We start from the raw sequence: 14,384 nt of genomic DNA on the forward strand, positions 1-14,384 counted from the left end.
TCTTTCCACCTGACTTCTGAAACGATTCCTGAATAATACAATGAATCTCCTTACTCAGATGTCAGCGTTCCAACAAATGCTTTCTTCGTGACCCTCTGCTCCTTCCCCAGCCAGCCCTCCCCAGCACCTCCTATCCCCCTTCCCTGTAGTACATTCTCCCCTCCTTAGCACACAGCACCATTCCATACACTACCTTATCGCATTTTCTCCTTTTGCTGCCTATACGTCCCAGTAGATTGTAAATTCCGTAAGAGCCAATGCTTTTGCCCTTCTTGTTCACTCTTGAATCCTCAGCATCTCCAATAGTACTAGCACCTCACACTCAATAATTATTTGTTAAATAAAATATTTTGCACATTACATACTCTACATGATATAGAATGTGTAAAAACTCATCACTTTCTTAACAACTGACATTGCAAGTCACAACATTAAAATGTCTAAGATAAAAAACTTGTAACTTTGTTTAACCCATCATCTTCCAAACTTATTTTTTCTTGGAGCCCTTCTTTCACTAAATATCTGTAACAACATGACAACAGCTGTAGAAACAATGGTTTACATTCTTTTCAGTCAAGGGTTGGTACTAGATGGTGTCCAGACAACTCCATGTTAATTTTTTTAACTTTACAAGTAATGAAGAGCATCACAGATTTTTATATAAAAAGGAGACAGAATCAGTTATGGGTTTACATCTTGCAATAATGCAGTGAACAGACTGGATCACGGAGAGAACGAAGGAAAAGACAGGAAGCAACTGGAATAGGCCAGGAAAGGACAGTCAAGACCTGAGCTTGGGGAAAGGGAAGGTCACGGACGTGATGAAGGGTTCACAGAGAACACAGGCAGACAGGACCTCGTACTGGGGGTGACCAGAGCACCGGCAGTCCCAGGGGTTCACAAAGTTTCCGCCTTGAGTGAGTAGATCACACACTGCTATAAACTGGGAATCACAGAAGACAAAGATTTGAGAGAATCTGATACTGGTTTTGGTTTACGTATTAATTTGGAGGAGACCAAAGGATATTAAGGGAGAGTTCTGTAACCATATTGCCCAGAAAGTTCAGTGACATAAAGGTGGAAGAGGAACCAAAGTTAGAATTCTAAAAAATGCCTAAATTTAAAGATGCAAAGGAAGCTCAAGAGAGTCACACAGTGATTAGAAGGCTGGCTCGTTCACTTACACTGCACCCATATCTATGTGACCCGCTTGACTAAAATATTTAAAATGGATTTTTACTTATGAAGTGCCTATTAGGTACCACACACTTTTCAAGATGCTTTTGGAAACCAGAGAACAAACATTCTTGCCCTAAGAAGAACTAGATGACAAAACATAACAAACAAAGAGTGCAAATAAATAAATTATATAGTAAGTTAAAATATGATTGGTGCTATGGGGGAAGCAGAATAGGAGCAGGGAAATAGGAGCCCTAAGAAGAGGGCAGGCTGAGGTACTAAGTAAGGCGGTCAGGGCAGAGAGCACTGAAGAGCTGAGGGAGTCAGCCCAGCAGTTACACAGAGGAAGGACATTCCTGGGAGTGTCAACAGCAGAAGACCTAAGGAGACAGCCCGCTCTGCACATCCAAGACGGAAGCCAAGCCGCTGTGGCTGGAGCAGAGTGAGGTGGGGAGAGGGGAGACATGGCCAGAGAGGCAGTGGGGACCCAGGTGACGGGGGGCCCTGGAGAGCACTGGGGGGAGGACTTCAGCTTTGACTCAGCGTGAAAATGGGAGCCAACACGATGTGCTGAGCAGAGGAGTGGCACAGCCTGTGTGCGTTTTCAAAGGATCAAGACGGCCTCAGTGTTGAGAATGGATCACAGAAGGTCAGCAACAAAGCAGGAGACCTATGAGAGAGCGCTGCAATAATCTTGGAGAATGACAGTACCGGACCCAGGGGTCCCACTACAGATGGCAGGGAGAAGGGGGACTCTGAATATGTTTTGAAGGTAGAGCTGGTCCTCTTTATATGGGTTTTTTAAATACCCACAATTAAGACATCAATTCTGAATTCCTCCTACTAAAGCCATGACATCAGAATACGTTATACCTCATATTCCTTGAAAAAAGACAACATTTTTTTTTTTCTTTTCGGTACGCGGGCCTCTCACCGTTGTGGCCTCTCCCGTTGCGGAGCACAGGCTCCGGACGCGCAGGCTCAGCGGCCATGGCTCACGGGCCCAGCCGCTCCACTGCACGTGGGATCTTCCCGGACCGGGGCATGAACCCGTGTCCCCTGCATCGGCAGGCAGACTCTCAACCACCGCGCCACCAGGGAAGCCCAAGACAACAGTTTTAACAACAATAATAACCTTTCTGCTACCATCACAACTATGACTTGTTCTATTACAAATGCCTACTTTGAAGAAAAGAGGAACAGCAAGAAAAAATTCTACAGCTATGGCAAGTTTACTTTTACAATGAAAAGTATATGACTTGTGCCATATTGTCTTTATATTAAAAAACAAAACAAAACAAAACAATGAATATGTTTAAAGTGGTCGGTTTTCTTCAACATTTCAATTAAATGAACTGGCCAAGGAAATGTAGATTTACAGACAAGCATGTATGCTCCAAAGGCCATAAAGATGACAAGAAGAAATACCGCCTGTTGAGTTCTCATATGTTGGTGGGAGATTTCTTAGAAAGTTTCAAAAGGTAAATTATCAGATGATTAAAGTTGGAACTCACTGTAAGATAACTCATTAAACAAAGAAGGAGCCTTTATCACCCAACATAAGCTTCTTGTAGTTTCCATGAACTGTGTTTCATGGAACCGTGCTTAGCCCATTCAAATTCTTTGTTATTTTTCAAATATTATGCAAAAATGATTCAGTTTACAATAGAATATTCGAGTTTACGATACGGAGATTTCTCAAGCAAACTCTCTTCAGAGAACAAAATTCCTTCCCAGCTTTAAGTGTTTTAAAAATTGAAAGCGATTGGGTTGTTCAGGAATACCAGACAGTAGACATGAAATCAGTAAAATGTATCCAGAGCACTTTAATATAAAATATTAAGTACTCCTCTTTTTAGAAATATATATCCTAAGAATTAATAAGACGGTAATAAAAAGTTATTTGTCATATTTAACTTTCGAAATTTAACCTTAGAAATTAATATATAGAGAAAGAATGCTTTATCTTAAGGTTCCTTTTAAAATACAAATTACAAAAGTATACACAGATTTCCCGATATCTTGGGGAAAGAATCTGTTACTCTAGAAAAAAACAGCCCTCAATTCTCCCTTTGGGAAAATTTAGAAACCTCTGACAACATCTACAAAACGCCTCATGCACTATTAAGACATGGGGCTCAAAAATAATTATTCAGCATCTTTCATAATCCAGATTTTACAGAAACTTGCTAAAAGCAGGAGACCAAGTTTTGAACAAACTAGTGTATGATATCACAGAAAACATTACAGCACTAATCACCGCAGTTCTATGATTTCCACTACAAAAATATCAAAGCAAAATAGCTGTCAAAGGCATAAATTAAATCAATTTCAAATTGAACAGAAAATTATTTCCTATTTTCCAAAGGCACTGATTTGGAGTGATCTTAAACCTCTGGAAAAGAATTCCTCAATTTTCAAAAATTCTGAAGCCTAATTACAAGTAATTATAGCTTTTCATTTTCAACATGATGAAATAATTTGATTCTTTTTACAAGAGGTCTGGTTTAGCTCAAAATAGACAAGTGCTTCTGCACTGAGTTAGTATACAAAGACAATAAGGATCATTCTCAATAGAAAATCAGGGCTACATGTTGGCCATAAATCATAAATGCTGTATTCAAGTAAAAAATAGTTTGTATGTTCTACAAACATAACTCATTCATTCACACAAGGGAGACAAAGCAAACAGCCCACTGTCAGACTTGGCTTTAAAATAAGAACAGTACAAGAGAGAACAAAAAGCTTCATAGTTATCTAAAAATTCCGATGTAAGTGTTCTCTGGAGGAAAAAAAAAACTTCAAATCTTCCTGATACTGTTTAGTCAAAGAAACCAAACACAAACCACCACACAGCAAATGACACCTAATGTTAGTTTTAAAAGTTTAGTACCAGATCTAATAGTTAGTTGTTCCAAAATAATCTTACATCTCTGAAAAAAGAAATGGAATCCTATAAACCATACAAGATATTCCTAATTACAAAAAAATTATAAAAGAATAAACTAAATCAAAAACTTAAGTTTCTGACAACAATATTTTCACCCTGCAAAATTTGCAATGCTGTACATTTCTCCACCTTCTGCTTTATAACGTGCCTTGCGCTGATGACTCACATTTCCAGTGATTTGTTATATGCTATCAGAACAAAAGCTCCATAAAAGTGCTTTCTACCCTGACCTTACACACCTGGTTACAATTACACCTTCAGAAAGCAAACTAGTAGTTTAGCAAGGACACACTAACAAGAGCTAACCAATCAACAAGCAGAAACAAATATCAGAGCCCACCCACTCAAAAATCTGAAAAAGAACACACCATACACTTCTTACAAACACAAGTGTGTGTGCTCGCACACACACCACACCACAGGCATCAGCACAATGCAGTGCCAGAGCACAGATCATCCAGTTGTAAAATGCTCCTGTCAACACAGACGTTTACTAAGCCAATCCACAAGAGATTTTTCTAGTGAATGCCATCAGAAACAAGCCTAAATTTTGTTTAAAGTATAAGCAAAAAAAAAAAAAAAAATCAGAACTTTCGATAGAAAAACAGTTCAGTCATTGCAGTATGTAGGTTCACAACATTGCGAAGTTCTTACATTACATCAAATAAGAAAACCATCTTGGCTAGAGTCCAAGATGGAATCATAGTAACCAAATTCTCAGTTGCAGTAAGTTTTGACCAAAAAAAAAAAAAAAAAAGGCTTTGATCACTTCCAGTTATCAGCTAGTTTTATTCTGAGACTTCCTAAAGCACCTTACAAAACCACACTAGGCTAGAAACAAAAAACCAGGTAATTCCAGAGCTATGTGACCACACTAAAAAGGAGAAAATGATCAATTTATCCCATTGAGAAAAAGAATGATGTAGATACACTACTTTGAAGCTAAAGTAACACCCTATGCCACAAGAATGCAGTAACAAAACGAAGAACGAACTTGCACCCTATTCTAATGAAATCCACAGAACCCTCATCAGTCCCCTGATTTGTGATCACGCTTCTCAAAGTGAAGAGTTGGGTCAATTGGCTCTTTGGGTAGTTACTTGCTTTATGTAAAGTTGAGTGTCACATCTAAGCATCTTTAACACACTTGACTCTACATCCAAACAATCAAGGATTTCCACCAATTAAAATGTATTTTTCAGTTTACAACCCTGTTCCATCTTCAAAACTTCAAATCTTCCTGATTCTGTTTAGTCATAAACATTAGTGTTGCCACCCCTGATATAACAAACTTGAGAAGACTATTTTGAGAACTGAAATCACAGTGTGGATAACGAGGGACTCAATCTTAGATGCATTTCCTCTTTTGGTGGGTGTAGCAATATTTTAAAAAGTTCAAATACTTTCACCAAATGAGATGATTATGTGTGGTTCTTCTTTAAGGAAGGTCATTCTGTATCCTTGGAATATATTCAACTTATCTCCTTTTGAATATTTGTGTTTTTTAGTTAATGATATGGCTCTAAAGCACTGAGACTGTCATTAACTGATTACTATCTCATTTTTTTTTAAAGCCAACGTTTTAAAATAGGAAATTACAAAGCATTTCAGATATATGGTAGTGATATTTCTCACCATGGAAAGTGGCAATTTCTGTTTAACCATGAAAAGATTCTATTTAGGATGGGAATCTTTAGAGAATATTAAAGCCATTCCAATAATATTATATACCATCCATGTTTCCTCAGAATGTATCTAATAATGAAAGATAACATAATACAAATGAGTTTATGACACAACATCCCAAACACATGAAAATTTAAGAATTTAAATATCCAGTGATCATACTAGATTTATTTAGAATGCATTTAATAATGAAGAAAAATAAGCAAAAAACAAGCAAACAAACAAAAAAGGAACAAAGACTAAGGACATAAGAGTTGCTGTCATCTCTGCTGAAGTGGCTGCTCTGCCTTCCTCCAGCCCTTCACCCAAAGCAAAATGGACCCGCTCCTCCTCTCTGTTGTCAGAACCCTTCATGTACATTTTGACTACAGCACCTATAAAGTATTAGAATTATTGGTTCAACCTGGTTTTCCATACTGTAAACTCTAAAAGACCAGGAACAGTGTCTTTCCACATTTTCATCTCCAGAGTCAAGCACAGTGCTAAATATGTAAGACACACTGCATGTCTGTCAATTTGAACTGAAGTTAAGATTTTTAATTTTTAAAATTATGTTTATGCTATGACTATCTGAAAACTACTGAGTGTTTAGATTTTAAATTTCCAGTGTTGACAACAAATGAGCAAAAATAATCTGGCTTTTGTATATTTAACTTAAGATATCATTATGTTATTATATTTCAACTTTTTTTTTCAATGTTAGTTTTGCAAATAAAAAGAATGGCCAGTGAGATAAGGTAAACACTAAGAATTACAGGTTTGAGCCTTCAGATTCCTTCCAAAACTATGAATCTAAGAATCATACTGCATCTACTCAAAGCTGTAAATTTGACGTTGAGCCGTCTTTCATATAAACTAGCTTCAACTATCACTCCTTGGCATATTTTTCAAAACAAAAGTGAATTATACCTGATTGTCAAAGAAAATACACTGAATACAGTAAGCGCTTCTCACTCTCTTTAACTACTAAGGATTTGTGTGTTTGTCAGTTTTGAGGAGAATTCTTTGGTGACTTAAGAAACTCCCTTCATTTTTACCCCCTGATTTTCTGACCGGTATATCACACATAAAACGTAAATTAGAAAGATATTATGTTGGAAGATTTGTCCGAAAGCTTTAAGAGTAAAAAGTTCTCTCTTATTCTGTACATGTAGTAAGAGAAATGGCACCCACATGGATCAGACCACATCTAAAATACTGGGAGTCAGGACACTGGCAAAAAACAACAAATACCTGCTAGGGGGAGTTAAACCATAAAGGGGGAAATTAACATATCAGGGGAAGGGCCACTGAGAGAATCAGAAAATCTAGAAAGAGACAAGGTTCAGGCTAGAATGAGTGATAACCACTTTCCACTGTTTAAAGGACTGTCTCATGGAAGATGCATTACACTTGCTCTGTGTGATTCTTAACGGTACACACCAAAAGACACATGACCAGGAAATGCAAAGAAGCAAACTTCTATGAGGAAAAACTTTGTAAGTAATCATGAAAAATGGAGTGGACTGCCTTAAGAGGTAGTGAGTGAATTCCGAATCTAGCAGAAACTAAGCAGATAGTTCAGAATACTGAAGGAGGGGAGAAAACACATTTATTCACTAAAATGAAGCAAGTGAATGCCCCCAGTGTGGGAGGGTAATACTTAAAAGGCTGCAGATACAAACATATACATGGTTCCTGCTCGTAGGGAACTTACAGTCAAGTGGGAAGGGACTGAGAAGAAACAAGGAAAGAGATACACAAAGTATTGGGCCGGCCAAAAAGTTCGTTCGGGGTTTTCCGTACTGTTACAGAAAGACCCGAACTAACTTTCTGGCCAAGCCCCAATACTTCTGAGGTAAGTGATAATAGAAAGAAAATTAGGAAAAGGCAACTGAACCCACACCCCAATACCAACAAAGAGCCAGCCATGACAAGATCTGAGCGAAGAGCAGTAGACGCAGAAAAATGAACAAGTACAAAGACAGCCCTGCCCCCAGGCAGAAACAGGCTTGGCAAGTTCAAAGCCAATGTGGTTAGTGAGGAGCTGGTGAGGAGGACAGTGGTAGGAAACAGGAGGAAAGTTCGTCCGGGAAGCAAATAAAGGACTCTATTTGGACCATTCCAACTTTGAGATGCCTTCAGAATATCCAAGTGAACATTTCAAATAAGCAATAAAATGTACGAGTCTGGTGCTCAAAGAAAAATATCAAGGCTAGCTATATAAACTTAGAGAATAGGCACAAAGATGGTTTTTAAAACCATAGTATTAAAGGGTACCATGCAACAAGAAAGTATGGATCAGAGGTTGGCAAGCTACAACACTCAGGCCAAATGCAGCCTGAAACAGTTTTCTAGGACACAGCACTCTCATTCATTCACAGGTTGCCCGCAGCTGCTTTGGCACTATAAGCTGCAGCAGTGTGATGGAGGCCATGGGGACTACAAAGTCCACATCTACTAACCTCGTCCTTTACAGACGAGGCTTACTGAGCCCTGGTACAGACGGACAAGGCTAGATTCCAGAGCAAAGCGCAGGGGCAGTCAACCTTACAAGTCAGTGAACATTTTGGTACATGACTCTTTTTGAATTTTGGTTTCCTCAAGGTATATGCCCAGTAGTGGGATTGCTGGGTCATATGGTAGTTCTATTTCATTGCAGCTCTATTTACAATAGCCCGGAGATGGAAACAACCTAAGTGCCCATCGTCAGATGAATGGATAAAGATGTGGCACATATATACAATGGAATATTACTCAGCCATAAAAAGAAACGAAATTGAGCTATTTGTAATGAGGTGGATAGACCTAGAGTCTGTCATACAGAGTGAAGTAAGTCAGAAAGAGAAGGACAAATACCGTATGCTGACACATATATATGGAATTTCAGAAAAAAAAATGTTATGAAGAACCTAGGGGTAAAACAGGAATAAAGACAGAGACCTACTGGAGAACAGACTTGAGGATATGGGGAGGGGGAAGGGTGAGGTGTGATAGGGCGAGAGAGAGACATGGACATATATATACTAACAAACGTAAGGTAGATAGCCAGTGGGAAGCAGCCGCATGGCACAGGGAAACCGGCTCGGTTCTTTGTGGCTGTCTGGAGGGGTGGGATAGGGAGGGTGGGAGGGAGGGAGACAAAGAGGGAAGAGATATGGGAACATATGTATATGTATAACTGACTCACTCTGTTATAAAGCAGAAACTAACACACCATTGTAAAGCAATTATACCCCAATAAAGATGTTTAAAAAAGGAAAAAAAAAAACAAGTCAGGCAGAGGGTATGTGAGGAGCAGAAAGTGAGACAATCAACAAAACAAAAAAACATACCAGGAGACTGTGGTGTCAGAGAAGCCGAGAAAAACGTTATTTTTGGACAACTGTAATGAATAGTGACCACTGAGTTTGACAGCACAGTGACAATTGATAATGCACTAAGAATAGTTTTACCTCTCAGGGAAGCAACGAAGCCAAGCAGCAAAACCCCAAACACTGTTTTCTTGTTTGTTTCATAACGCTTTATAACCTTGGCCTAACTCAGAGCAGGATCATAGCAGGACTCAATAATTGGGGTTTCTTTGCATATTTTTCCTCTTAGAAGCCTAAGAGCAAACCAGCTCTCAGGGGAAGCACAAGGGGGACCTGATTATTAGCATATGCCAATTTCCATGGTGTAAACACTCCCAATTTCAAGCTACCAAGAGTATATCAACTAAGTCACAAAATGCCTGACTCTCTAACACCCAGTTCTCACTAGCCAGTGCCAAGCTACTCTGACCTAGCTCCAGCACACCACTGTTCGGGGAAGTGGGGGGCAGAGGACCTAAGCAAGAATATATCAAGAAGTGGTCAGTGTGTGAAGACAGCACTTATAGCAGGGTTAAAACAGAAGTCTCAGATTCCCCAGAAATGTAAAAGTTAGCTGAAACCCCATACAACTAAGGCAAAGCACTAAAACTCGAAGTAACTGCAGACTTACTTCTACAATTATTTCATACTTAGTTCTTCATTAAATCCATGTGTTACAGAGATGTTAGCTTCTATGAGGACTGCTTGCACCTTTAAAATTATAAATACATATTTCTAGAATACATTAATAGCTTCCTTAAATGGTAGGTCAGAGGGCATAGATGACATATGTAAATATTTGGAACCATGTGTTCTAACTAACAATTTATCTATGTATGCTACTATAAAACTTTGGGTAAATAACAATGAATCACGGATACAAAGGTGAATATAAAATGCAAGGATATTTAAATTACAGTGAAACAGGTCTTTTTTAACCCTCAGGATTTTTATACTAAAGCAAACCCTCTAGTAAATGCCTACTGACCTTGTATGGTCTCAAGGAAATGCATGCGTAATCTAAATGTGAACAATACACTGCCTAGGTAAGCAGGATAGAGGTCCCACTCCTCTATCCAATTCCTAATCCCCAGAACCTGTCAGCATGTTACCTTACAGGGCAAAAGGGATTTTGCAGATGTGATTAAATTAAGGATCTTGCTATTGCCGTGGATCATGTGGGTGGACTCAGTGTCATCACAAGAGTCCTTATAAGCAATACAGGGAGAAAGGAGGGTCAGAGTCAGAAAGATTTGAAGGTGTTACTCTGCTGGCTTTGAAAACAGAGTAAGGGGCCACCAGCCAAGGAATGGAAGCAGCTTCTACAAGCTGGAAAAGGCAAAAGAAATGGATTAACAGGGCTCTAGAAGGAACCAACTCTACTGACACCTTGATTTCAGCCTCGGGAAACTGATTTTGGAATTCTGACCTCCAGAAGTGTAAAACAGTAAGCACTGCCTAAATCCATGAAGTCTGCGGTAATCTGTTTCAGCAGCAACAGGAAACTCATCCACCATCCCTATGCCATCTTCTCACAACACCAATAAAGGACAGAGCCTTCATTTATTGCCATGCAGGGAACACCTGAGATAATTTAAGAGATAATGCCTATCCTAATACCCGGCATCCCTCAATAAGCATTAACGTCGCCCTTTCTTTTCTTCTGCTTATACTCTGAGCAAAAAGACAGAGAGTTTATGGGCCTCCTAAATTAAATGATCTTAAAACCCTGTTTGCACCTCAGAAAATTCAGATTTACACAATCATTTTAGATTTTTAATTATTTTTTTAACATTTTATTCCATTCCTTTTCCCCTTAAGGAGTGTTTTGTAAATTCTACTCCATCCAGGCTAACCTGGGAGGATAAAGCACAGAGGAGGGATTTGTCCAGGTCTCATCCGGCACATCAAGGAGACGAGCACACTCCTTGGGCAAAGCATACAAGCTGCACACGGAGCTGGAGGACTAGTGAAAGCAGGCAACTTGGGGCAGGTGTTCTCCATTCCTTCATTCCATGACCAGTCTTGAGCACTTAGTAAGGCATTATATGCCCAGGCATATAATGTATGTATTCATTGGTCTCTTAGCCTGGATTCCCCGAAAAGCAGAGCCTAAGAAAAAAGCTTATGTGCAAACAATTTCATTGGGAAGTAAGAACGAGGGGAAAGAGGGAAAGCCCTCCACCACGGCTGGTCACTGGATCCACAAACCACCCGAGAGAGTGAGGGTGGGGGGTGGGGAGGCAGCTGGGGGGAGGGAAGAGTGTTTCCCTATCCGCTCTGCTCCCTGGGAGCACCAAGGCCCAGGCCTGTGGCAAAGCTCTGTCCACGTGCACTTGGGCGAAGGTGACCAAAGCCTGAGAAGCTGGATGCCACACCATCGGCTCAAGGAAGACGCGAGGCTGGACCACATCAAGAAGCGCACAGGAGTATTCTGACAGGTGGCATCTGCCTTCCTGGTGGGTAATGATGTCACCTGCCTGAATCAACAGCACAGGACGTAGGAAAAGAGGACAAACGGACAGCGAATACCTGGCTCCTTCCTGCCAGGGCGTTCCAGATGCTGAGAGGGCTTCTGATGCGACTGAAACAACCATGGGGAAGAAGAAAGGGTATGCACACTGGCATGCAGCCTGCATGGGACCAAAGGTTTTTTTTTTAATATCCCAAGCAGACAGAACGTTCAGAACTAAAATCAACAAGTGAAACGTGATAAACCAACACAGGTCCATCTACATTCTATGAAATGGGAAAGTTTTCAAGATCTGATTCTCCAGCAAAGTCCTGAAGAAATCATCTGTCATAGGAACAAAAAGGCAACTTCATGCCCCACGGAAACAACATGGGGGAAAAAGAGAAAAAAAGCATTAACAAAGTCTAATGACCCAGAGTCTACAGATCACATTTTCTATCTCTAATATAAGTCCCATCTGTGAATTCTAAATCTACAGTAAGTGATAGGGACTTAAAATGAGCTAAATAAGTATCAGTCGACTAAAAACAAGGAGGTTACATTTGGGGGCAGCCAGAAGAATTATCTGAATAAATCAGAGAAGCCATTTGGGGAATTTGGAATGATGAATAGGAATTTTTAAACTAACTCCAAGCACTGGGTTTATGCACCAAACTTCAGAGGTCATTGAGACCTAACTCTGATCAGTAGAACAATTCATTAAGGTAGAAACTCCCAGAAGATGGAAATTATTCCTTTTACAGTTCTGATGAATCAGTCAGCTACAAAAAAACAGGAACAAAGAAGATAAGGAATAGGGCAAGCACTTTGATAAACCCATACTTCTGTGGATTTCGCAAAGTTAAGTAAATAAAATGGTGAAAGTAGTATATGTCCTATGTGAGAAAACAATCTTTCCTTCACAGGTTACAGCACTTAAAACATGGTTTAATTTTATCAATAGCAACGCTAACTCCCTAAAATTAAAAATGGCTTTAAACAGTTTCCCGAACTCTGCAGGATACCCAATCATTTTCAACTACAGAGAATTCTGTATTCCCAATGAACTTAACCTATTACCATAGAGCAGAAAGGATTTCACAAGCCGTTTTACCAAGACAATCTGACATGGGGATACTTATGAGATTCACCATCAGCTGTATCCTGGGGGTCTAACCACGTACACACATACCCGATTAAAGCCACTTAACCTAAGTCTCGGTTTCCATTTTTCTAACTTAGAGATAATAATGCCTGCCTTATGCAGCTGTCATAAGGATTACGTACAATAACACATGTAAAAGATGAGTATACTATGGGACACTGAAAATGTTCAATAAAACTAACGGCTGTTGTTGTTATCGCTACTATAAGTCGTCTATCATTAAAAGCACTGTACCTGGAAATTAGCTGACTGGCTATGACTTTCATTTAGCCATCAAAGCTAAAGGTACTATAGAAAACTGGAGGGACAATTAAAATTGACTGGATATTAATGTCATCCACAAAAGAAAAGTGCTTTAGTTTCTTCAGGAAAGCATCGACATAGTATAAGCACTGGTCTGAGTAACCACCAATGACAGTGACATGAGCTAGACCACAGGCGAAGGGACCACATGCAAAGGCTACAGAGCAGACACACAAGCAAGCGACAAGACGTTGCGGGGAGCTGGGCTTGGGCAGAGGATGGGAAACGGTGTGGGGATGAGCCCCCGAAGCATCCACAGGAATGGACAAAGGAGCATGGGTCACAGACAAAGAAGACAAAGCTGGGGAAGGTGCCACGTGGCACCTTCGAGCCTGAGACACAGCAGCCTCAGTAAGAGAATGGGAACACCACACCACCGGGGCTGAGACCCAGGCTGGGAGGGGCAGCAGAGGGGAAGAAGAGCCCTTTTTTAAGGCTAGTTTCCCAATTTATTAACTCTCGTTTTTTAAAATATCAATTACTAGATTTAAAAACTCATTTTTTAAAAGTACTTAATATGTGTAGAGGTTTTGGCATGTGAAAATGTCCCTTTCAGAGACTGTGGTGATAACTGTTAACTGTTATTTGATAACTATTATTCGTTGGACAAATGCAGTTTGTAACCTGACGCAGATCAGAAAAACCGCATTACGTGTCTGTGCGATTCCCCGGTCTCTGACTAGCGAGCGGGACCAGGCCGCCTTGTGCACTTCGTGTTAACATGGTAATCCAGCCGCTGCACAAACATTTCCACTCACTGACACTTTGTGGTGTAATGTCCTTATTGCTAGAACGTTCTTGTTGTGTTGAACTGCTGACACCTGAGTCTAACTTCCAGCTTCCTCCAGACTCGAGAGGAGATCTCCTTCGTGGTTACGATGACCTTTAAAGACTCGAAGAAGCAATGACGGTGTGCCTGCCGCTACCCCTCTGCCCGATCCCCTAAGTCTTCTCCGGTATCCCTCAACTGACCCCATGAAGGGAGGTCTTCTTACTTTCTGACACCTCGCGTGTCTGGGTCTCTCGTCAGCCAGAGTGCCTACAACATCCTAAGAACTGGCTGAATTTCTTTGGGTGTTATCTGAACAGGGCAAAATACAGCAGATCTTTATAAATTTCTGAAATATTGTCCTAAATGCTTAGTTTGTAACCAGCTAAATCCCCCAGTTTACCATTACACAGTGTGCTGTGTCAAGCCAGGACTCATATTCCATTCTTACATAACTTGATTTTTTTCAGTGTAAAGGTAGGACTTTACATTTAATCTTTCCTCAGTTCTAGCCCACGCCCCCCCCCCCCCCCGCTTTTTGTTAAAAT

General features: G+C 40.2%; 1 protein-coding gene across 1 annotated transcript in view; it reads right to left on the reverse strand.

The window, feature by feature from the left end:
* ZNF407 (zinc finger protein 407) overlaps window positions 1-14,384 on the reverse strand; it is a 407,110-nt gene that overhangs the window by 360,460 nt on the left and 32,266 nt on the right. The gene's annotated exons all lie outside the window — the stretch shown is intronic.

Source organism: Lipotes vexillifer, unplaced genomic scaffold (genome assembly GCF_000442215.2).
Source record: "Lipotes vexillifer unplaced genomic scaffold, Lipotes_vexillifer_v1.1 scaffold196, whole genome shotgun sequence".
Taxonomy (NCBI): Eukaryota; Metazoa; Chordata; class Mammalia; order Artiodactyla; family Lipotidae; genus Lipotes; species Lipotes vexillifer.